The sequence below is a fragment of the Cricetulus griseus genome, chromosome 2, assembly GCF_003668045.3.
Source record: "Cricetulus griseus strain 17A/GY chromosome 2, alternate assembly CriGri-PICRH-1.0, whole genome shotgun sequence".
NCBI lineage: Eukaryota > Metazoa > Chordata > Mammalia > Rodentia > Cricetidae > Cricetulus > Cricetulus griseus.
In genome coordinates, this window is record NC_048595.1 from 396,895,087 (window position 1) to 396,920,405 (window position 25,319).

At 43.3% G+C, this 25,319-nt stretch overlaps 1 long non-coding RNA gene across 2 annotated transcripts in view; it reads right to left on the bottom strand.

Annotated features, from left to right (window-relative positions):
* Positions 1-223: 223 nt before the first annotated feature.
* LOC113833572 overlaps positions 224-25,319 on the bottom strand; it is a 39,925-nt gene continuing 14,829 nt past the window's right edge. For both annotated transcript variants that reach the window (XR_003481444.2, XR_004768643.1), the window contains exons 2-4: positions 9,052-9,173; positions 5,387-5,508; positions 224-1,843 (exon numbers count right to left, since the gene is read on the bottom strand). This is a non-coding gene — a long non-coding RNA (uncharacterized LOC113833572). The remainder of the gene's footprint in view (positions 1,844-5,386; positions 5,509-9,051; positions 9,174-25,319) is intronic.

Consider the following 25,319-nt stretch of genomic DNA (forward strand, 5'->3'; position numbering starts at 1 on the left):
GGACTTTGAAGGTCCCCCATGGAGGGCCTCACTATCCCTGGGGAGGAGTTGGGGGATGGGTTGGGGGGTTGGTGGGGAACATGGGAAGATGGGAGGGCGAGGGAATGGGGGGATGGATATGTAAATATGAGTAGTAATTAAAGAATTTAAAAAAGAGATTTCGAAGGATATATAATATATATATATATATATATATATATATATAGAGAGAGAGAGAGAGAGAGAGAGAGGAGGGGGAGACAGACAGGCAGAGACAGAGAAAGAGAGAGAGGTTGTCTAGAGCTGGTTGACCAGGAGACAAGTCTGTGGGGCATTATCTATGGAACTGTCCACTGTGGGTGGCACATTCCCTAGGAGGGGATCCTGAACTAAAAAGTCAGCTATGTGCACAATGAATGCCTCTCTACTCTTGACTGTGGGTGTAACAAGCTGCTTCAAGCTTCTACCATGCTGACTTCCCAGAAGAACCTAGAACTTGGAACTAAAGTTAACCCATTCTCCCAACAGAAATTAAACAAGACAGTTGGGATAACTTATACTTTCTAAAGAACAGAAACTTTAGCTGGGTGGTGGTGGTGCACTCCTTTAATCCCAGCACTTGGGAGGCAGAGGCAGGTGGATCTCTGTGAGTTTGAGGCCAGCCTGGTCTACAGAGTGAGTTCCAGGACAGGCTCCAAAGCAATACAGAGAAACCCTGTCTCAGAAAAAAAAAGAAAGAAAGAAAAAGAAAAGAAAAAAGAAACTTTAAAGACCTTCTATACAGCTCAGCATACATTGAGGTCTGGGTTGTTTGTTGTCCATTCCCATTGCTTATCTAGCTGTTTCCGGGCAGACGGTGACTGAAACCGTCTGCCACTGCCTTAACTGAGGCTGCTGTGGAATAACCTTGGCTACCTTGGTTTCATGGTTTGACAGTGCTAGCCTCTGCCGACACAGGAGTCAGAGTTTCTTCCTTGTCAGGGGTTCAAATTGTGAAGGCTGATTGTGTAATTGCTAAAGTCATTGTGGCCTCTACTTCCAAAATTGCTTCCATCGTTACCAAATCCAGTTAGCTATTCCCACTGCCACCATGGCCAGCACTGTAGCTTCCACTACTCAAGTTTTCTCCACCCAATCACCACCACCAAATTTTCCAGAGCCACTTTGATCTCTTTGTCTCTGCAGGCACCACATACTGACACATACAGACATATATATGATCACACACATAAATGAAATCTGTTTTTTTTTTAAGTTCTTTTCCACATTGTAGTGGACACCTGTGTCAGGATCAGCTGACCTGTTTGAATGCGACTCAAAAGGGGAGTGAGGAATGAAAAAGAAAAGAGACAGAAGACAGAAGAAAGAATCAGGAGGGCTCTCGGCGATACGGCAGCAGCCCCTAGCTTATTACTCATAGCCCTTACGTACCCCAAGCAAAAGGGGAGGACAAAAGACTCCTTACCGTGATACAAGGAACAAGCAAGCATAATTACCTCCTTAATACTCAAAACACCTAGTAACCACAGCCTAAGTCAAACATTTGGTCTTGAGGAGCAAGGCATCTAGTGGCCATGCCTTTGACCAAACATCCTGTTATTTGACCTTGAGGAACAAGAAGAGGTTTGAACTCGCTGGCCTTAAAGTCAAGATGGAACAGAGTCAATACTGTGTGCTTCCACATGCCTGGTCCCTTAGAACCCTCTGCTGGGCCTCCTCCATTCCACAACCCTTCCATTCACCTTGTGGGTGGTTCATTCATGGCTGCATCCGCAGTGGTGTAAGTGACAAGTCCAAAGCCCTTGGGATGCTTGGTTTTTGAATCTCTCATTGTCAAATGTCTGTGACACGTCTCCCAAGGCTCCTGTGTTAAAGAAAGAATCGTTATTTTAATTTTTTGAAATTTGTTTTAATATACGATTATATTAAATTATATTATAATCATAATATAATTACATTATAGTATATATATGAGCTAGAGCCATGGGCAGTTGTGAGCCACTTTGTATGGGTGTTGGTCTACCTTTTTACTGAAATGTATTCACTTTATGAATTTGCATGCCATCTTTGCCTAGGGATCATGCTTTTTGCAGAGCACTCTATTTATTTAGTTATTTTTATTTTGGTTTTGTTGAGACAGACTCTCTCTATGCAGCCCTAGCTGTCCTGAAACTCTCTAAGTAGACCAGTTTGACCTCAAACTCACAGAGATTTGCTTGCCTCTGCTTCTGGGATTAAAGGTGTGCAGCTCCTTGACAGGCAAAACTTTACTCTTGATCTAGTACAGTGGTTCTCAACCTGTGGGTAGCAACCACTTTGGGAGATAAATGACCCTTTCATAGGGGTTACCTAAGACCATCAGAAATACCAGATATTTACATCATGATTCATTAACTGTAGCAAAATTAGTTATGAAATAGCAATGAAAATAATAATAATTTTATGGTTGGGGTTAACACAACATGAGGAACTGTATGAAAGGGTTGCAGCATTGGGAAGTTTGAAAACCACTGACCGAGGGAGTTTGCACTTGGTTTTTATTCTGACAACACATGGTGACTGTCTTTCCCCCACTTGCTAGGGTAAAACTCACAATCTTAAAAGAACTGGTGCATAGGAAATGAAGGAGGAAGGGATCACAGTTCCAGGCCATCAAATTCCTGGAATGCAGGCTTTGTGTAAACAAAGATTTTAACAGAGTAAGGGCAATTAAAATATCTGCACAAAAATCTTACAAGATAAGAAAATTAAAACATATTTGGGTTCTTTCTCTAAACACAAGTTCTATAGTATTTGACTGAAGACTCATACTTCATATTTTCTACATCATCAACCATGCCAATTGCTGAACAGCAAGTCAGCAGCAAAGGTTGTGTTGAATTGCCATTCTTGTAGCATCCAAAAGCAGGTAACAATTAGAGTGATCAAATTATTCATCTTTAAAAGTTCCTTACAGGTCAGATGTGATAGTTCATGCCTTTAATCCCAGCACTCGGGAGGCAGAGGCAGGTGGATCTCCGTGAGTTAGAGGCCAGCCTGGTCTACGTGGAGAGATCAAGGACAGACAGGGCTATGTAGAAAAAAAATCTGTCTAAAAAAAAGTTTATTACTTTGACACTGAACATGGAGATGCAGAATTTGGAGTTTCCCTGTTGGTATTCAGTCTTGCTTTGGTACAGTATTTCCTCACTATGCTGCCTTTCCTTCCTTTTGGAAGGGTAGCGAGTAGTCTATCATTGTATGTTGGAAGTATGTGATCTGCTCTTCAATTTTGATTTTACAGGAAGTTACAGTTAAGAGATTTCCCTGAGTCTCAGAAAGACCTTGGACTTTTCAACAGTCTTGAGACTGTGAAAAACTATGAGGGTTTTTGAAATTGGATTAAATGCATTTTGCATTATGATAGGCTACAGGCCTATGTATGGTAGGACAGAGTGGAATGTGGAGGTGTGAATGAGAATGACTCTCAAAAGCAAGCTAAGTCTCTGGTGGAACTGTTTGAAAGGGTTAGGAGGTAAGGTGGGGAGGAAGAGGGGTCCCTTAAGATAATGTAGTTTTCCATTCCAGGATTCATGGCTCCTAATGTCCCTTCAAGACAAACTGCCTTTGTCTTTTTGTGGACTAAGAAATGACTAACCATTTATCTTTGTTTCCAAATGACAGTCAAAGCCTAAGTATACTTCCCCCACTCCCCATTTTTGTTTTTTAAGACAGAGTCTCTCTACATAGCCCTGACTGTACTGGAACTCACTCTGTAGACAAGGTGGTCTTTGAACTCCGAGATTCCTCCTGCCTTCTAGGTGCTGGAATTAAAGGCAAGCACCACTACTGACCTACTGCAAACTCTTTTATTAATGAAACTAAGATCCTCAAGAGAGGATCCCAATTTCCCAGGTATCCTGTGATGGCTGTCCCCAAGATTTCCAGTATCATTTCTTTCGTACCTTTCCATTATTTAATTAGCAAGCAAGCAAACAAAAACCCTTTCTGCATCCCTAGATGCCATTGATAGCATCCTTTGCTTTGGGAGCCAGCATAAGAATTCTGACAAAGGCTGGGTATGTATTGTGACCACACATTCCAGAGTGGGGAAATAACACAGATGGGGGAGATGACACCAAGCTACAGGGAAACACTCCCTGCAAAGCACTGCCTTGACGAATTCTTCTTTTCAAAAGGATTTGCTTTTTTCCCCTTTCTTTTTCTTTCTTTCTTAATTCCTTTATTTCTTTCTTCCTTCCTTCCTTAAGACACATTGGGGAGGCCATGGTGGTGAGAGTTCCTTTAATCCCAGCACTCAGGAGGATCTCTATGAGTTTGAAGCCAGCCTGGTCTACAGAGTGAGTTCCAGGACAGGCTCCAAAGCAATACAGAGAAACCCTGTCTCAGAAAAAAAAAGAAAGAAAGAAAAAGAAAAGAAAAAAGAAACTTTAAAGACCTTCTATACAGCTCAGCATACATTGAGGTCTGGGTTGTTTGTTGTCCATTCCCATTGCTTATCTAGCTGTTTCCGGGCAGACGGTGACTGAAACCGTCTGCCACTGCCTTAACTGAGGCTGCTGTGGAATAACCTTGGCTACCTTGGTTTCATGGTTTGACAGTGCTAGCCTCTGCCGACACAGGAGTCAGAGTTTCTTCCTTGTCAGGGGTTCAAATTGTGAAGGCTGATTGTGTAATTGCTAAAGTCATTGTGGCCTCTACTTCCAAAATTGCTTCCATCGTTACCAAATCCAGTTAGCTATTCCCACTGCCACCATGGCCAGCACTGTAGCTTCCACTACTCAAGTTTTCTCCACCCAATCACCACCACCAAATTTTCCAGAGCCACTTTGATCTCTTTGTCTCTGCAGGCACCACATACTGACACATACAGACATATATATGATCACACACATAAATGAAATCTGTTTTTTTTTTAAGTTCTTTTCCACATTGTAGTGGACACCTGTGTCAGGATCAGCTGACCTGTTTGAATGCGACTCAAAAGGGGAGTGAGGAATGAAAAAGAAAAGAGACAGAAGACAGAAGAAAGAATCAGGAGGGCTCTCGGCGATACGGCAGCAGCCCCTAGCTTATTACTCATAGCCCTTACGTACCCCAAGCAAAAGGGGAGGACAAAAGACTCCTTACCGTGATACAAGGAACAAGCAAGCGTAATTACCTCCTTAATACTCAAAACACCTAGTAACCACAGCCTAAGTCAAACATTTGGTCTTGAGGAGCAAGGCATCTAGTGGCCATGCCTTTGACCAAACATCCTGTTATTTGACCTTGAGGAACAAGAAGAGGTTTGAACTCGCTGGCCTTAAAGTCAAGATGGAACAGAGTCAATACTGTGTGCTTCCACATGCCTGGTCCCTTAGAACCCTCTGCTGGGCCTCCTCCATTCCACAACCCTTCCATTCACCTTGTGGGTGGTTCATTCATGGCTGCATCCGCAGTGGTGTAAGTGACAAGTCCAAAGCCCTTGGGATGCTTGGTTTTTGAATCTCTCATTGTCAAATGTCTGTGACACGTCTCCCAAGGCTCCTGTGTTAAAGAAAGAATCGTTATTTTAATTTTTTGAAATTTGTTTTAATATACGATTATATTAAATTATATTATAATCATAATATAATTACATTATAGTATATATATGAGCTAGAGCCATGGGCAGTTGTGAGCCACTTTGTATGGGTGTTGGTCTACCTTTTTACTGAAATGTATTCACTTTATGAATTTGCATGCCATCTTTGCCTAGGGATCATGCTTTTTGCAGAGCACTCTATTTATTTAGTTATTTTTATTTTGGTTTTGTTGAGACAGACTCTCTCTATGCAGCCCTAGCTGTCCTGAAACTCTCTAAGTAGACCAGTTTGACCTCAAACTCACAGAGATTTGCTTGCCTCTGCTTCTGGGATTAAAGGTGTGCAGCCCCTTGACAGGCAAAACTTTACTCTTGATCTAGTACAGTGGTTCTCAACCTGTGGGTAGCAACCACTTTGGGAGATAAATGACCCTTTCATAGGGGTTACCTAAGACCATCAGAAATACCAGATATTTACATCATGATTCATTAACTGTAGCAAAATTAGTTATGAAATAGCAATGAAAATAATAATAATTTTATGGTTGGGGTTAACACAACATGAGGAACTGTATGAAAGGGTTGCAGCATTGGGAAGTTTGAAAACCACTGACCGAGGGAGTTTGCACTTGGTTTTTATTCTGACAACACATGGTGACTGTCTTTCCCCCACTTGCTAGGGTAAAACTCACAATCTTAAAAGAACTGGTGCATAGGAAATGAAGGAGGAAGGGATCACAGTTCCAGGCCATCAAATTCCTGGAATGCAGGCTTTGTGTAAACAAAGATTTTAACAGAGTAAGGGCAATTAAAATATCTGCACAAAAATCTTACAAGATAAGAAAATTAAAACATATTTGGGTTCTTTCTCTAAACACAAGTTCTATAGTATTTGACTGAAGACTCATACTTCATATTTTCTACATCATCAACCATGCCAATTGCTGAACAGCAAGTCAGCAGCAAAGGTTGTGTTGAATTGCCATTCTTGTAGCATCCAAAAGCAGGTAACAATTAGAGTGATCAAATTATTCATCTTTAAAAGTTCCTTACAGGTCAGATGTGATAGTTCATGCCTTTAATCCCAGCACTCGGGAGGCAGAGGCAGGTGGATCTCCGTGAGTTAGAGGCCAGCCTGGTCTACGTGGAGAGATCAAGGACAGACAGGGCTATGTAGAAAAAAAATCTGTCTAAAAAAAAGTTTATTACTTTGACACTGAACATGGAGATGCAGAATTTGGAGTTTCCCTGTTGGTATTCAGTCTTGCTTTGGTACAGTATTTCCTCACTATGCTGCCTTTCCTTCCTTTTGGAAGGGTAGCGAGTAGTCTATCATTGTATGTTGGAAGTATGTGATCTGCTCTTCAATTTTGATTTTACAGGAAGTTACAGTTAAGAGATTTCCCTGAGTCTCAGAAAGACCTTGGACTTTTCAACAGTCTTGAGACTGTGAAAAACTATGAGGGTTTTTGAAATTGGATTAAATGCATTTTGCATTATGATAGGCTACAGGCCTATGTATGGTAGGACAGAGTGGAATGTGGAGGTGTGAATGAGAATGACTCTCAAAAGCAAGCTAAGTCTCTGGTGGAACTGTTTGAAAGGGTTAGGAGGTAAGGTGGGGAGGAAGAGGGGTCCCTTAAGATAATGTAGTTTTCCATTCCAGGATTCATGGCTCCTAATGTCCCTTCAAGACAAACTGCCTTTGTCTTTTTGTGGACTAAGAAATGACTAACCATTTATCTTTGTTTCCAAATGACAGTCAAAGCCTAAGTATACTTCCCCCACTCCCCATTTTTGTTTTTTAAGACAGAGTCTCTCTACATAGCCCTGACTGTACTGGAACTCACTCTGTAGACAAGGTGGTCTTTGAACTCCGAGATTCCTCCTGCCTTCTAGGTGCTGGAATTAAAGGCAAGCACCACTACTGACCTACTGCAAACTCTTTTATTAATGAAACTAAGATCCTCAAGAGAGGATCCCAATTTCCCAGGTATCCTGTGATGGCTGTCCCCAAGATTTCCAGTATCATTTCTTTCGTACCTTTCCATTATTTAATTAGCAAGCAAGCAAACAAAAACCCTTTCTGCATCCCTAGATGCCATTGATAGCATCCTTTGCTTTGGGAGCCAGCATAAGAATTCTGACAAAGGCTGGGTATGTATTGTGACCACACATTCCAGAGTGGGGAAATAACACAGATGGGGGAGATGACACCAAGCTACAGGGAAACACTCCCTGCAAAGCACTGCCTTGACGAATTCTTCTTTTCAAAAGGATTTGCTTTTTTCCCCTTTCTTTTTCTTTCTTTCTTAATTCCTTTATTTCTTTCTTCCTTCCTTCCTTAAGACACATTGGGGAGGCCATGGTGGTGAGAGTTCCTTTAATCCCAGCACTCAGGAGGATCTCTATGAGTTTGAAGCCAGCCTGGTCTACAGAGTGAGTTCCAGGACAGGCTCCAAAGCAATACAGAGAAACCCTGTCTCAGAAAAAAAAAGAAAGAAAGAAAAAGAAAAGAAAAAAGAAACTTTAAAGACCTTCTATACAGCTCAGCATACATTGAGGTCTGGGTTGTTTGTTGTCCATTCCCATTGCTTATCTAGCTGTTTCCGGGCAGACGGTGACTGAAACCGTCTGCCACTGCCTTAACTGAGGCTGCTGTGGAATAACCTTGGCTACCTTGGTTTCATGGTTTGACAGTGCTAGCCTCTGCCGACACAGGAGTCAGAGTTTCTTCCTTGTCAGGGGTTCAAATTGTGAAGGCTGATTGTGTAATTGCTAAAGTCATTGTGGCCTCTACTTCCAAAATTGCTTCCATCGTTACCAAATCCAGTTAGCTATTCCCACTGCCACCATGGCCAGCACTGTAGCTTCCACTACTCAAGTTTTCTCCACCCAATCACCACCACCAAATTTTCCAGAGCCACTTTGATCTCTTTGTCTCTGCAGGCACCACATACTGACACATACAGACATATATATGATCACACACATAAATGAAATCTGTTTTTTTTTTAAGTTCTTTTCCACATTGTAGTGGACACCTGTGTCAGGATCAGCTGACCTGTTTGAATGCGACTCAAAAGGGGAGTGAGGAATGAAAAAGAAAAGAGACAGAAGACAGAAGAAAGAATCAGGAGGGCTCTCGGCGATACGGCAGCAGCCCCTAGCTTATTACTCATAGCCCTTACGTACCCCAAGCAAAAGGGGAGGACAAAAGACTCCTTACCGTGATACAAGGAACAAGCAAGCGTAATTACCTCCTTAATACTCAAAACACCTAGTAACCACAGCCTAAGTCAAACATTTGGTCTTGAGGAGCAAGGCATCTAGTGGCCATGCCTTTGACCAAACATCCTGTTATTTGACCTTGAGGAACAAGAAGAGGTTTGAACTCGCTGGCCTTAAAGTCAAGATGGAACAGAGTCAATACTGTGTGCTTCCACATGCCTGGTCCCTTAGAACCCTCTGCTGGGCCTCCTCCATTCCACAACCCTTCCATTCACCTTGTGGGTGGTTCATTCATGGCTGCATCCGCAGTGGTGTAAGTGACAAGTCCAAAGCCCTTGGGATGCTTGGTTTTTGAATCTCTCATTGTCAAATGTCTGTGACACGTCTCCCAAGGCTCCTGTGTTAAAGAAAGAATCGTTATTTTAATTTTTTGAAATTTGTTTTAATATACGATTATATTAAATTATATTATAATCATAATATAATTACATTATAGTATATATATGAGCTAGAGCCATGGGCAGTTGTGAGCCACTTTGTATGGGTGTTGGTCTACCTTTTTACTGAAATGTATTCACTTTATGAATTTGCATGCCATCTTTGCCTAGGGATCATGCTTTTTGCAGAGCACTCTATTTATTTAGTTATTTTTATTTTGGTTTTGTTGAGACAGACTCTCTCTATGCAGCCCTAGCTGTCCTGAAACTCTCTAAGTAGACCAGTTTGACCTCAAACTCACAGAGATTTGCTTGCCTCTGCTTCTGGGATTAAAGGTGTGCAGCCCCTTGACAGGCAAAACTTTACTCTTGATCTAGTACAGTGGTTCTCAACCTGTGGGTAGCAACCACTTTGGGAGATAAATGACCCTTTCATAGGGGTTACCTAAGACCATCAGAAATACCAGATATTTACATCATGATTTATTAACTGTAGCAAAATTAGTTATGAAATAGCAATGAAAATAATAATAATTTTATGGTTGGGGTTAACACAACATGAGGAACTGTATGAAAGGGTTGCAGCATTGGGAAGTTTGAAAACCACTGACCGAGGGAGTTTGCACTTGGTTTTTATTCTGACAACACATGGTGACTGTCTTTCCCCCACTTGCTAGGGTAAAACTCACAATCTTAAAAGAACTGGTGCATAGGAAATGAAGGAGGAAGGGATCACAGTTCCAGGCCATCAAATTCCTGGAATGCAGGCTTTGTGTAAACAAAGATTTTAACAGAGTAAGGGCAATTAAAATATCTGCACAAAAATCTTACAAGATAAGAAAATTAAAACATATTTGGGTTCTTTCTCTAAACACAAGTTCTATAGTATTTGACTGAAGACTCATACTTCATATTTTCTACATCATCAACCATGCCAATTGCTGAACAGCAAGTCAGCAGCAAAGGTTGTGTTGAATTGCCATTCTTGTAGCATCCAAAAGCAGGTAACAATTAGAGTGATCAAATTATTCATCTTTAAAAGTTCCTTACAGGTCAGATGTGATAGTTCATGCCTTTAATCCCAGCACTCGGGAGGCAGAGGCAGGTGGATCTCCGTGAGTTAGAGGCCAGCCTGGTCTACGTGGAGAGATCAAGGACAGACAGGGCTATGTAGAAAAAAAATCTGTCTAAAAAAAAGTTTATTACTTTGACACTGAACATGGAGATGCAGAATTTGGAGTTTCCCTGTTGGTATTCAGTCTTGCTTTGGTACAGTATTTCCTCACTATGCTGCCTTTCCTTCCTTTTGGAAGGGTAGCGAGTAGTCTATCATTGTATGTTGGAAGTATGTGATCTGCTCTTCAATTTTGATTTTACAGGAAGTTACAGTTAAGAGATTTCCCTGAGTCTCAGAAAGACCTTGGACTTTTCAACAGTCTTGAGACTGTGAAAAACTATGAGGGTTTTTGAAATTGGATTAAATGCATTTTGCATTATGATAGGCTACAGGCCTATGTATGGTAGGACAGAGTGGAATGTGGAGGTGTGAATGAGAATGACTCTCAAAAGCAAGCTAAGTCTCTGGTGGAACTGTTTGAAAGGGTTAGGAGGTAAGGTGGGGAGGAAGAGGGGTCCCTTAAGATAATGTAGTTTTCCATTCCAGGATTCATGGCTCCTAATGTCCCTTCAAGACAAACTGCCTTTGTCTTTTTGTGGACTAAGAAATGACTAACCATTTATCTTTGTTTCCAAATGACAGTCAAAGCCTAAGTATACTTCCCCCACTCCCCATTTTTGTTTTTTAAGACAGAGTCTCTCTACATAGCCCTGACTGTACTGGAACTCACTCTGTAGACAAGGTGGTCTTTGAACTCCGAGATTCCTCCTGCCTTCTAGGTGCTGGAATTAAAGGCAAGCACCACTACTGACCTACTGCAAACTCTTTTATTAATGAAACTAAGATCCTCAAGAGAGGATCCCAATTTCCCAGGTATCCTGTGATGGCTGTCCCCAAGATTTCCAGTATCATTTCTTTCGTACCTTTCCATTATTTAATTAGCAAGCAAGCAAACAAAAACCCTTTCTGCATCCCTAGATGCCATTGATAGCATCCTTTGCTTTGGGAGCCAGCATAAGAATTCTGACAAAGGCTGGGTATGTATTGTGACCACACATTCCAGAGTGGGGAAATAACACAGATGGGGGAGATGACACCAAGCTACAGGGAAACACTCCCTGCAAAGCACTGCCTTGACGAATTCTTCTTTTCAAAAGGATTTGCTTTTTTCCCCTTTCTTTTTCTTTCTTTCTTAATTCCTTTATTTCTTTCTTCCTTCCTTCCTTAAGACACATTGGGGAGGCCATGGTGGTGAGAGTTCCTTTAATCCCAGCACTCAGGAGGATCTCTATGAGTTTGAAGCCAGCCTGGTCTATAGAGTGAGTTCCAGGACAGCGAGGGCTACATAGAGAAACACTGTCTCAAAAAACCAAAAAGAAGTCAGGCATTGGTGGCGCACAACAGAACTCGGGAGGCAGAGGCAGGCGGATCTCTGTGATTTCGAGGCCAGCCTGGTCTCCAGAGAGAGTGCCAGGATAGGCTCCAAAGCTACACAGAGAAACCCTGTCTCGAAAAACAAAACAAACAAACAAAACCAAAAGATAAATAAATAAAATGTAAAATAAACAAACAAACAAATAAATAAAAGGCAAGTTCTTGCTATGTACTCTGGCTGGTCTGGAACTCACTCTGTAGACCAGTCTGTTTTCAAACTCAGAGACCTGCCTGTTCTGCCTGCTAAAAGGTGGCATTAAAGGTGTATGCCATTTATTATTATTTATGTGTATGCTTGAGAGAGTGTGTTCCACATGCGGGAAGGAACCTGAGAAGGCCAGAAGAGGGCATCAGATCCCCTGGAATTGGAGATACAGGTGGTTGGGAGTCACCACATGGGTGCTGGGAATCAAATCTGGGTCCTCTGCAAATGCTTAAGTGCTTTTAACTACCCAGCCATCTTTCCAGCCCAGAACTCCTCCTCTGAGTTTACATTAATTCTGCAAGAATAGGAATCAGTGCCAAACCAGAACCAGTATTTAAAGATTCCCCACTAGGGCCAGAGAGATGGCCCAGCAGGGAAGAGCACTTACCACCAAGTCTACTGACCAAAGCTTAATCCCTAGGACCCACATAGTGGAAGGAAAGAACTACTCCTAAAATTGTCCACTGACCTCTATATGTATACACTCAAAAATAAACAAATGGGAAAAAATTCTTAAATATTTCATTAATGAGATTCCCCTACCCCTTGGTAGATAACTACCCTGGCAAATTGTCCCAGTTCCCTGGGAAAGATAGAAAAAAATATTTATAATACTACAGGAGTGGTGGCACAAACCTTTAGTCTCAGCATTGGGGAGGCAGAGGCAGGCAGATCTCTGAGTCAGGGGCCAGCCTGGTCTACAGAGTTAATTTCAGGCCAGCTTGGGTTATGTAGAGAGGCCCTGACTCAAAATAAACAAAATATTTATGTTTGTGTGTATTCTACATAGATATAGATACATGTATGTGTAAGTATGTATTTTTGTATACATATATGTACGTGTGCAACCCTTTAGGGTTGGAAGCTCATTATGTTCCTTGTTTACAAATGTTCTACGACAGGAAATCCCTGCTCACCTCTAAGCTGGCTCTCAGTAACGTGGCCAAAGTATCCACTTGATAACAATATCTTCAGATGATAACATTTGCTACTGAATGTGATGGTGTGACTGCATTTGCCTTATCATGTGGGTGGGGGGGGGGAGACGGGAAGAATAAAGGCCATTAGATGCCTTTAAGTCTAATGTGATCAATAACCCAATTGCAGCTGACCTGAAGGCAGTTCAGATTCCTGCCCTGCCCTGTTCCTCTGAAAGCCCTTCCTCACAGTCTGGATCAGCAAGGGTTTTAGTCTGAGAAGAAAAGCTACCAGGAATGGTGTGTAAAACAGGCTTGTTACAGAGCTTATGACCTTAAACAGCATAAAAGCTGATGCAGGGCCCACGTGGAGGTGCTGCTCACAGTTCTTGTGGAGCATGTGTTTGGGGTGGGGAGGGATGGGCACATGTGGTATATGTGTGCACAGAGGACACAGGACGATGTGGGTGTTCTGTCCTGACACCCTCTTACCTTATTTCCTCGACACAGTCTTTTACCGAGCCTGGGGATTGGCTGACATGCAGCAAGCTCCACAAGTCTCTTGTCCCTCAAGCCCACAGCCCTGGGTTACAGAAATGTGTGCCACGCCCAACTTTTTACCCGGGCGCTGCAGACCTGGGTTCCATCACCAGCAGTGTAATATAAATATGTTTGTATTTGTTTTATTTATTATTTAGCCAGAAGTTGTGTTATTTGTTATACTCCAAAAAGTAAAACATCATCCAACTGAATTTACCTATCCCTCTTCTCCAGTAGCTTTAGGTCGTTTTCTATGCATTTTATAAAAGTTTATTGCTGGGGGCTTTGAATGTGACATCCTCATAAGTCTGGGCATTTGAATACTTGGTCCCCAGCTGGTGGCTGTTTGGAGAGGATTAGGAGGTAAGGTCTTGTTGGAGGAAGTGTTTGTGTGTTGGGGGTGGGGCTTTGAGGTTTTCAAAGTCATATACTCGCTCTGCTTTCTACGTGGATCAAGATGTATGTTCCTGTTGGACGGTGGTGGCACACGACTTTAGTCCCAGTACTCAGGAGGCAGAGGCAGGCGGATCTCTGTGAGTTTGAGACCAGCCTGGTCTACAAGAGCTAGTTCCAGGACAACCTCCAAAGCCACAGAGAAACCCTGTCTCGAACGCCCCCATCAAAAAAAAAAAAAAAAAAAAAAAAAAAAAAAAAAAAAAAAGATGTACACTCCCAGCCTCTGCTCCTGAGCCGTGTCTGTCTGCTCACTGCCATTCTCCCCACAGTGACAGTGACTGTCTTAGTTAAGGTTTCTATTGCTGAGAAAGAAACGCCATGATCATGGAAACTCTCATACAAGAAAACATTTAATTGGGGCTGCTTACAGTTCAGAGGTTCACTTCATGGTCATCATAGAGGGAAGCATGGTGGCGTGCAGGCAGACATGGTGCTGGGGAAGGAACAGGAGTTTTACATCTGGGTTCTCAGGCAGCAGAGGGAGTCTGCCACACTAGGCCCAGCTTGAGCATAGAAGACCTCAAAGCCCACCCCCAGGACACACTTCCTCTAACAAGGCCACACCTCCTAATGGTGTTACTATCTATGGGCCAAGGGTTCAAACCCATGAGCCTATGAGGGCCATTCCTATTCAAACCACCACAGTGAAGAACTCTTTTTCTTCTTGATGTTTTCAAGACAGGGTTTTCTGTATAGTTCCTGGCTGTCCTGGAACTCTCTTTGTAGACCAGGCTGGCCTCAAACTCACTGAGATTCTCCTGCCTATGTCTCCTAAGTTCTGGGATTAAAGGCATGTGCTACCACCGACCAGCAGCATCCTGCTATCTTAACTCCCCCACAGCATCCTGCTATCTTAATGACCAGGGGTCCTCTGCAAAAATTTCTGTTTGCAATAGTTTGTTTATGGCAGTTCCCTTTCCTCACCAACTCAAACCACCTATGAAAATCCAAACCCCCTTCTGGTAGAGCTGCTGTCCCTTCTTTGAGACATCCTGACAGTTAGCACCCCAATACTGCTTCCTTCTCAGCCACAGTGCAACTCCAGTGGTCTGGCTCTCCCATAATCCTTACACCAACTATACAAACAGAAAGATCCAAGGGCCAAAAGTTACAGATTAAAGAAGGAAATCTGAAAAGTATAAGCTGCCTGGCATGGTGGCTCACACCTGTACCACCTGAGAGGTGGAGGGTCTGGGATCACTGCAAGTCGTCCATGATGAGTACACAGAAAGTTTTAGGATAGTCTGTGCTACACAGCAAGCTTCAAGAAAGCCAGGGCTACATGGTAACCTTCAGGCCAGCCTGAATTACAGAGTAAGACCCTTGAAAAAGCCAACTCAGCAAACAAAACAAAACACCATGTAAAAAGTAAAAGATTATTTAACTAGAAGTATCTATAAATCTTTTCCCCAAGCTACAAGTCCTTGTCAGACATCCTTAAATTATATCATTCACAGAGAAAACACAAGCCAGTTACAATTATATGAATATGTTACATATGAAAATGTCATGATGAGGGGCTGGAGAGATGGCTCAGAGGTTAAGAGCACTGACTGCTCTTCCGGAGGTCCTGAGTTCAATTCCCAGCAACCACATGGTGGGTCACAACCATCCGTTATGAGATCTGATGCCCTCTGCTGGTGTGCAGATGTACATGGAAGCAGAATGTTGTATACATAATAAATAAATAAAATCTTAAAAAAAGAAAATGTCATGATGAAATCTATAATTTTACACCAACTAAGAAGCAATAAAAATTATATTGCACATGCACAGTAACAATAGCTTTTCCTGTGGAACATGCACCTGAATAATTATTTCACTGTTTAATTGGTTATTAAAATTTCCTTAGGGACCAGGCATGTGGTTCATGCCTGGAATCTCAGGATTTTCAAGATGGAGGTAAGAAGACCAGAGGTCAAAGTCCTCCTCGGTTCCATAGCATGTTCAAGGCCAGCCTCAAACACACACAAAATATCCCAAGGGGGAAGGGAACAAGCACTGGGTTCCATAAGAACGGACCAGGGCCCAGCACTGGGATGCAGTCCCACACCGCCACACCTGGTTTATGTGGTGCTGGGCAATGTAGCTCAGTTGATAGAGTACTTGCCTAGCTGACACAAAGCCCTGGCTTCAGCCCCAGCACCACATAAGCCAGGGGTAATAGTGTGCACCCTCATCGAGCACCTGGGAGGAGACAAGAGAATCAGAAACTCCAAGCCCTTCTTGGGTTCATGGTAACTTTGAATCCAGCCATGTCTCAACAGGGGGGAAAAAAAATAGAATGACTCAGTTTTCTCTTTCTAGGGTGAGGAGCCAACTCTTGCAATGCTGAGATTTCCCTTTGGAAGTCTTTGAGGAATGTGGGAGGGGAGTTTCCACGGACTTTCTCATGTTCTCAGATCACAGGTTCCATTCACCGTCATCTTCTGGACATCTCCACACCCAACACTGCCCAACCTTAACAAGCGCCAGGAACTACATCTGCTGGACGATGGTCTACTGCTAGTTCAGGAAAAGTAGCTGCTGGGAAGCTTCGAGTCACCATCCTGTACCACCTGGCTATCACAAGGCTGTCTGACAGGGACCAAAGCTGTAGCCAGTACCACCATGTGTTGGAACCCGGCATTATGCTGACCCCAGCCCCAGACAATGGGTGGGGCATGCATATTGGCATTTAGGCAGATATTTAGGCAGCTCAAAGGGCCCTGTGTTGCCTGGCAGCAGCTAGTTTCACTTTATGGGGCCGCATAAAGACTCAGTAAGCATGTGCAAGTTCCCCCTTTTAAGGGAACACCTCCACATGCTCACTCCCTCCCTCCCTCCCTCCCTCCCTCCCTCCCTCCCTCCCTCCCTCCCTCCCTCCCTCCCTCCCTCCCTCCCTCTCCTTTCCCCCTTTCTTCTTCTCTTTCCCTTCAGTAAACTCCACATAAGTTTGTTGAATCTCATGTTCCATCTGCGCCATAACTTAAGCAAAAGAACAACACCATGGAGGCAATGCTCTTCAACACACAGGGCACAGAGGCAGAGGCTCTGCAGGCCAGGGTGGTACATCACCGGCCAGGGCGCACTGAAGCCCACCACTGTGGGCCACTTCAGGGCAGGCCTAACAAGCTGCAGGGTGATTGAACGGGTCATTGCCCCCAATCTTTGAAGTCTTAAATATGAAAAATTCAGGACTGCAGATATGATCAATTGGTACAATGCTTGCCCAGCGTGAATAAACTCCTATAAACAGCTGGGTCAGAGTAAACCAGGTGTGGTGCTACAAGTGTCAGAATTCCAAGGTCATTCTTCATTGCATAGGGAATTTGAGGCTAGCCTGTGCTACAAGAGAACATGTTTACAAAAAAAAAGAAAGAAAGAAAAAAGAGAGAGAAGAGGGAATAAAAAAGGTCCAATATGCTTTAAATCATTTTCTTTTCTCCTTCTTCTTCTCCTCCTCCTTCTTCTTTTTCTCCTTTTTTTTTTTTTTTTTTGTTGTTTTTTTGAGACAACTCTGGTTTTCCTGGAACCCACTCTGCAGACCAGGCTGTTGCAGCAGCACAGAAAATGATTCACGGAACTAGGTTCAAATATTAAATATAACATTTCAGGGAGAAGTCACTTAAAGGAAAAACAGATGGCCGCTACATGTTCCTGTTCTAAGGATCCCCACAAGCTGCTCACTGTGACAAAGGAAATAAGAGCCACCTGCACTACAGACTGTCCTCAAACTATGCCTCCCAAGTGCTGGGATTAAAGACATGTTCCACCATGGCCTGGCCTTTGCTTTGATTTTTAAGAAGGATTCACTTTTATGTATGTAAGTGTTTTGTCTGCACATGTGTATGTGAACCCCGGGTCTGTAGAAGCCCACAGAGGCCAGAAGACGGTGCTGGATGCTCTAGAACTGGTTGCTGACAGTTGTGAGCCGCCATGCAGATGCTGGGAACCTCTGCAAGAGCAGTAAGCACTCTCTAGCCTATGCCAATACCCTTAATTGTCAGGGAATTCAAATTAAAACTACTTTGAGATTCCATTCTATCCCAGTCAGAATAGCTATCATCAAGAAAAAAAAAAAAGTCAACAAATGCTAGAAGGATATGGGAAAGAGGATCCCACTAATGAGAGGAATGGAGACTGGGGACAGACAACTCTGGAAGTAAAACCAAAAACAGGAGAGACTGGCTCAGCTGGTAAAAGTGCTTGCTGCCACGCATGACAGCCTCAGATCACTTTCCAAAACCACACGTGGAAGTTGTCCTTCGACCTACACATAACACTGTGGCATGTTGGGATAATCTTTAGTACACTGTGTGAAGATGTGTCTGTGTTTAACCTCACCTGCCTAAGGCACCTTCTGATTGGTTTAATAAAGAGCTGAGCATGGCCAATAGCTAGGCTGGAGGATAGGCCTGACTTCCAGGCAGAGATAGAAACTCTGGGTAAGAATCGGAGGTAAAGGAGATTTGCCAGCCAGACTCTGAGAAAGTAGGATGCACAGTATGGAGGAGAGTTGATGAGCCACATAGCAGAATGCAGATGAATATAAATGGGTTAATTCAAATTTTAAGAGTTAGTTGAAGCCAGGCATTGGTGGCACATGCCTTTAGTCTCAGCACTCAAGAGGCAGAGGCAGGAGGATCTCTGTGAGTTTGAGGCCAGCCTGGTCTCCAGAGCGAGTACCAGGATAGGCTCCAAAGCTACACAGAGAAACCCTGTCTCAGAACTGCCCCCCAAAAAAAGAGTTAGTTGAAAATAAGCCTAAATTAAGGCCAAGCTTTCATAATTAGTAAGAAGTCTCAGTGTCATTATTCAGGAGCTGACAGTCCAAAGAAAGCTTGGCTACATACACACACACACACATACACACACACACACACACACACACACACACACACACACACACACACACACACACACACACACACACAACTGCAATTTAAAATGAAAACAAAAAAAAACTTTAAACCGGGCAGTGGTGGTGCACACCCTTAGTCCTAGCACTCGGGAGGCAGAGGCAGGCAGGATCTCTGTGAGTTTGAGACCCGTCTGGTCTACAAGAGCTAGTTCCAGGACAGGCTCCAAAGCTGCATGGGGAAACCCTGCCCCCCCAAAAAAAACTTAAAAAACAATTTCACAGTAAAATGCTATCAAATAATCTTCATATGCTGTGAAGATTTTGTCATTCGGATTGGTTTAATAAAAGGCTGAGTGGCCAATAGCTAGGAGGTATTTTGTGGGCAAAGAGGATGCTGGGAAGAAGAGCAGAGAGTCAGGAGAAGCCAGACAGTCATGGAAGGAGTTGGACACACAAAATGGGATAGAGGTAACAGCCCTGTGATAGAGCATAGTTCAATAAAAATATGGATTAATTTAAGTTATAAGAGCTAGCTATCAACTGAGCTTTCATAATTAATAATAAGTCTCTGTGGCATGATTTGGGAGCTGGTGGGTGGGATAGAAAAATCTGCCTACAGTAGACTTACACAACTCAGTTATACCACTCCTAGGCACAAACCCAAAGGAGCCCAATTCCTACCACAGAGATGTTTGCATGCCTGTATTTATTACTGCACTATGCATAATTGCCAGGAAATGGAACCAGCCTAGAAGTCCATCAACAAATAACTGGATAATGAAATAGACACAATGGATTTTTTCAGACATAAGATGGAATAATAATATTTTCAGGAAAATGGGTAGATCTGCAAATTATATTATTAAATGAAGTAACTCAGAATAAGAAAGGTAAATGCCATATATTGTCTCTCACTTGCAGATCCTATATTTGATTTTTGTTTTGGTTTTTTGAGACAGGGTTTCTCTGTGTAACCCTGGCTGACCTAGAACTTATTCTACAGACCAGGCTGGCCTTGAACTCACAGAGATCTGCCTCTGAAGGCATGCACCACCATGTCCTGCAAAATATATATATATATATATATATATATATATATATATATATATAGTGAGAGAGAGACAGAGAGAGAGAGAGAGAGAGAGAGAGAGAGAGAGAGAGAGAGAGAGACTGGGTTTCTCTGTGTAGCCCTGTATGTCCTGGAACTTACTATGTAGACCAGGCTGGCCTTAGATTCCACCTGCCTCTGCCTCTTAAGTGCTGGGAGCAAAGGCATGCACCATCACCTCCCAACTAAAGAAAGTGTTTGAAGGAAGGAAGTAGGAGGGGGAAAGAGGGTAACAAAGGGGACACTTAACAAAATACACGTGACATGAGAATAGAAAGGGCACACTTTGGAGGGGGGAAAGTTCCAAGGAGGGTGAGGAGGGATGTCGGAGGAGGAATACCAGAAACAAAGTATGTATAAAAAACACCACAATAAAGATAGTTGTTTTCTATACTAGGCTAAAAACACATAAAGGCCTACAAGATGGCTGATGGGGCAAAGGTGCTTGCCACCAAACCTGAGGACATGAGTTCAATCCCTGTAATTCATATGGTGGAAGGAGAGACCTATAACACAAACTGTGACTTCTACATGTGTGCCATGGCATGCAGGCCCTACCTCCCTAATAAATAAATTAATTTTTTAAAAGAAGAATAATGCCTTAATATTATTACATTATTTTGAGGGATAACACTTGAAGTGATACTTGAACAATATAGTTAACTGTCACATTAAAAGATAGTCAATTTGAGCTGGGTAGTGGTAGCACAGGCCTTTAATCACAGCACTCGGGAGGCAGAGGCAGATGGATCTCTGTGAGTTCGAGGCCAGCCTGTTCTGCAGAGTGAGTTCCAGGACAGACAGAGAAACCCTGTCTCCAAGAATAAAACAGACAACAACAAAAAGTCAATTTGACATGTTCATTGTGAGACATCATAATTCCTTTCTTTTCCTTCCTCAGGTATGTCCCAGACCAAATATCTAATATATAAACAATTTTTAAACTTTGTTTCAAGTTCTTTTGAGACAAAAAAGCTGGCATAGAACTTTCTATGTAGCCCATGATGGCATCAAACTAGAAATTCTCCTTCTTTGGATGGGATTACAGGTGTGCATCAAGAAGTCTGTATTTGGGGGGATGGTGAGATGATTCAGAGGTAAAGGCACCTGTCACACAAGCCTGGGAACCTGGGTTCCATCGCTGGAACCCATGTAAAATGGGAGAAAAGAAGCAACTCCACAAAGTTGTCCTCTGACCTCCACATACATATTTGGCTTGGGTACCCTACATCACACACGCAAATAATAAATAAACTAAAAAAATATTTCCTAAAAAAAAGAAATCTATGCTTAAGAAGAATCTAGAAAAGAAGCCAAACATATTGGCATACACATGTATTCCCAGTAACTAGGAAGGCTGTGGCAGGAAGACCATGAGTTTGTGCCAGCCCAGGCTAGATATAAAAACGTTGTCCCAGGGTGGCTGGAGAGATGGCTCAGTGATTAATAACACTGGCTTCTCTTGAAGAAGACCTGGGTTTGATTGCCAGCCCCCACATGGTAGCTCACAACTATCTGTAACTACAGTTCCAGGGGACTGGACACCCTCTTCTGACCTCTGTGGGCACCAGACACATGTGGTGCACATATATGCATGTAGGGAAAACACCCATACACATAAAATAGGTCTAAAAGCAAAATAGCAACAAGGAGTGTATATGAGGTATATGATGTTATGCCAAGTTCTCGAGACCCCAAATAGACCACCCAGGAGCCAACTCTCTGATGCAAAAGCAAAGGCTTCTTTAATAATTAACAAGTTAACTGTATTAACTGTGTCCATCTGACACAGAAAGTGGAGCAAGAAGGACCTGGAGGGACTTCGGGGCAGGGAACTTTTTGGGGTAGAGCAAGGGAAGTATATAGGGCTCCATAACAGTCTCAGGATTGGTGCACTTCCCGGCTTGGGTGACCTGTCCTGTGTTGATTGATCAACTGGTTGCTATGGCCCATAGGCCCTCCTAGGCGGTTGCTATGCTCTGCACACCGCTGTTACCTTAAAGCACATCCTGAGCCCACCAGCTAACTTCTGATTGGTTCCTTGCCACATGGAGGGTATCTGACCTCTTAGTGACTAGGAGGTCGGGCAAGGTCAGGAAGCTCAGCCCATGTTGCTGAGTCAGAGGCCTGCATCTTGCTGGGTCTTTTCTGCAGCCTGTCATGGCTGCCAAAGCAGGGGGCTGGGTGAGGGTCTGATCCCTTCAATGAGTGTTTTGCCATATGCATGTATGTACACCACATGTATTAAGTGCCCACAGAGAACAGAGGGCATCAAATCTGGAACTGTAATTACAGGTAGCTGTGAGCTGTCAGGTAGGTACAGGGAACCAAACCTGGGTCCTCTGAAAGAGCAATAAGTGCTCTTAACTGCTAAGCCATCTCTACAGCCCCTGCATCTACTTTTTAAATTATGGCAGTCAAAATGCAAGCCCTCATTGGGGTATGGCTGTCCCAGGCCAGTCACTGGACTCCAGTTTGGCTGCTGTATGCATGGTGAGGTGGGCAGGGTGTGATTTCCTGGAGAGGCAGGTGTGTCTCTGACCCCTTGGGAGGTGGGCCAGCCTCTGACCCCTTTGAGAGGCTGAGGAGCATCTGACTCCCATACCTATGCCCATGGCTTATTTTTGTGTTTAGAACTGGCATTCTCCAGGTAAGAGTGGGTTTGGCCTCCTGCCATGGCTAGAACTTCGAGAATGTGCCACCACACCTACCTTGTAAATGTGAGCTTTTAATTCCTTTTCCAAGAGGAAATCTTTGCCTTTGTTCATAAAAAGAAGAAAAAAAAGCTACTCACCCATGAACTAACAGAGAATCAGTTGGTTCCCAGGCACCTGACACCAATGGTCTCCGAGAAAGTGTTCTTACAGTCCCTTGGTTGTCAACATCCACGTGTTGAGAGGGTTGAGTGCAGGCTGAGCTGCTACCCCAGGCTACCCTAGGCTACCCCAGGTTGTACTGAAAAAAGGCCTAAGAAAGACGCTGGTTTTTTGTTTTTGTTTTTGTTTTTGGAGATGGGACCTCACATTATATTTCAGGCTGGCTTGTCGCTCACACTGAGACCCAGTTTGACTTTGAACTCAAAGTGATCTTCCTGCCTCAGCCTAGAAAATGCTGGGATTATATGTGTGAACTACCATGTCCAGCCTTTTCTTCTTCTGAGATAGGGTTTCTTTCTGTAGCTTTGGAGCCTGTCCTGGAACTCACTCAGTAGATCGGACTGGTCTCGAACTCACAGAGATCCACCTCCTGAGTGCTGAGATTAAAGGTGTGTGTCACTACTGCCCATCCTGTGTCTAGCTTTAGACCAATTTTTAAATATAAATTTTGAAGTGTACAGTTAAGTACCCATTATCAGCATATTAATTTCGAGTTCTCCCTTTTTGTAGTTATATGTGGGAATGAATCCAGGTCCCCATGAATGCTAGGTAAGCTCTCTACCACTGAGACACATGCCTAAACTTTTTTATTTTGTCAGTTTCTTGCCAAACGTCCAGAGTGGACTCAAATTCTGGATCTTCTCGTCTCATCATCCTAAGTAGCTGTAATCACCACACCTGACAATTTAGGCCTCTTTTCTATTGTTACTATGTTTTTGTTTTAAAGAAATGTCTTCCTTTAGACACAGTCATGTCTAATGTTCAAACTCTCAGGTACTGAGAAGGTTAAGAATGGAGACATTATCAAATGCATTCTGACTACCCTTGTGACCCAGCTTCAAGAAGGGACTCCCCCCCAGGATGACATCACTAAACACAGGAATGCTTTTGTGTTTTAGCCCTGTGTGTACTGGAAGCCAGATCTCAGATGCTCTAAGTCCTAAGCCCTGTAATTCTGCTCTATTATCCTTTGACGCCTGAGTGGAGAACAGGATTTCAGAGAGTTGCTGACAGGCATGGTGGCACAGGTCTCTGGTCCTAGCGCTCGGGAGGGGGAGGCAAGAGGATCCTTGTCCACTGAAGGTCAGATAAACACATACACACACATACACCACACATAGATACACATACACACACCACATATATACACACATCTATACACAACCCATACATACCTGTACCCACACATACACACATATATACACACACATACACACACCTCTACTGGCATACACACACACACACACACACACTCACACACACACACACACACACACACACACACACACCCACACACACACACACACACACCCCAAACCATGCTGAGAGGAAGACAACCTGTGTTTGCCAAGCTGAATCACGGTCACACCAGTTGATTTTTCTCTAGTTCTAATTTAGTTCAAATCCAGACGATTTTCTTTAGGACTAAGAATCAGTGCTCCTCTTTACTATTCTTCTAGCCCCTGAGTAATTCACAACTAGAGACAATCACTCTTGTTTTGACCTTTTCCCCCCATGGTGGGGATCGAACTGTGTCTGTGCCTTGTATATGCTAGGCAAGTGCTGTGTCACTAAGCTATACCCGAGCCTCTGCCTGAGGCATGTTACTGCCTTTCAGACCATCTTCTTACACTGGGCTTGTCACAGCACTAGCCCTTCCTATGATCTTGACCTTGTCCCTAACTCCTAGGAATCTTGTTCCATATCTGTGTTGGGCCATATTCTATGAATGCAGGTGCTATTCTGAGATGCATGTGACCTATGACTGTAGGCCAAATGTGACTTTTTGACATTGTCCTGTATGGATTCACAGAAATGCTGTGATGACTGTGTGGTGGTGACATGGACCACGTGGTTCCCAGAATCAAAACATTCTCAAAGTGGGCTAGAAGGTACTGAGTGACAGTGGCCAGCTTGCTTCTTCACCTTAAGGCCTGCTATCACAGGTTTTTTACCAACTAATACCAGTTGTATGTAGTCACCAAAACCTTTCCCAAGTGAGCAAACTGACTGCCCACCATGGAATAAGCAAGGTTTGGATTATTGGTTCACCATTAATACACATGGCTTTTCTTTATGGGGCAGAAGCAATGGCTCAGTGGTTAAGAGCACTTGAGCACACACATTATGTATGTACTCCAGTTCTAGAGGTTCTTATGCCCTCTTCTGGAGCCTGGGGGGCACTGCATACACACAGTGCACATACATACACTCAGGCACACACAAATGCACATTAAGAAAATAAATAAAATTTACTTAATGTGCACATGTGTGTATGTATGCCACCTGCATGTGAGTGTCCAAGGAGGCCAGAAGAGGGTACTGGATCCCCTGACCTAGAGCTATGGTTGTGAGCAACCAGACATAGGTGCTGGGAATCAAACTTGGGTTCTCTGAAAGAGCTGCAAGTACTCTTAACCTTGCATCAGTCCTTACATACAGGTTTTCATTAGAGAAGTCTGTCAGGTCAGAAAGGAGAAATGTGACTGAGTGGCCCAGGAATAAGTGAGCAGGATGAGCAGGAAGATGTTTATGCAAATGAGCATGCATGGTATTACTTCTTAGCTATTACCGGGGAAGGAACATAGAAGACCCTGTTCATTATCTAAG